Raw genomic sequence first — 209 nt, forward strand, 5'->3', positions numbered from 1 at the left:
CCAAATTCCTCTTAGACAACAAACACGCAGACAATTCGAGGAGACGTGGCTTTCCCGCCTCCGTCCGAAGAAACTTCATCTTATCCCGGGTAATTTTCTCTCGTTCCCGCCAAGACGCTAAAGATATGCTAATACATGCGGGGGATTAAAAGCTAAATTACTTCAGATCACTTCTTATTGAACGGGAGGGGGGGGGTGGAGGAAGGTGA

The 209-nt window shown here is 47.8% G+C and overlaps 1 protein-coding gene across 1 annotated transcript in view; it reads left to right on the forward strand.

The window, feature by feature from the left end:
* Positions 1–209, forward strand: part of LOC119582286 — a 57,240-nt gene that overhangs the window by 1,197 nt on the left and 55,834 nt on the right. The window lies entirely within an intron of this gene.

Source organism: Penaeus monodon, chromosome 15 (assembly GCF_015228065.2).
Source record: "Penaeus monodon isolate SGIC_2016 chromosome 15, NSTDA_Pmon_1, whole genome shotgun sequence".
Lineage (NCBI taxonomy): Eukaryota > Metazoa > Arthropoda > Malacostraca > Decapoda > Penaeidae > Penaeus > Penaeus monodon.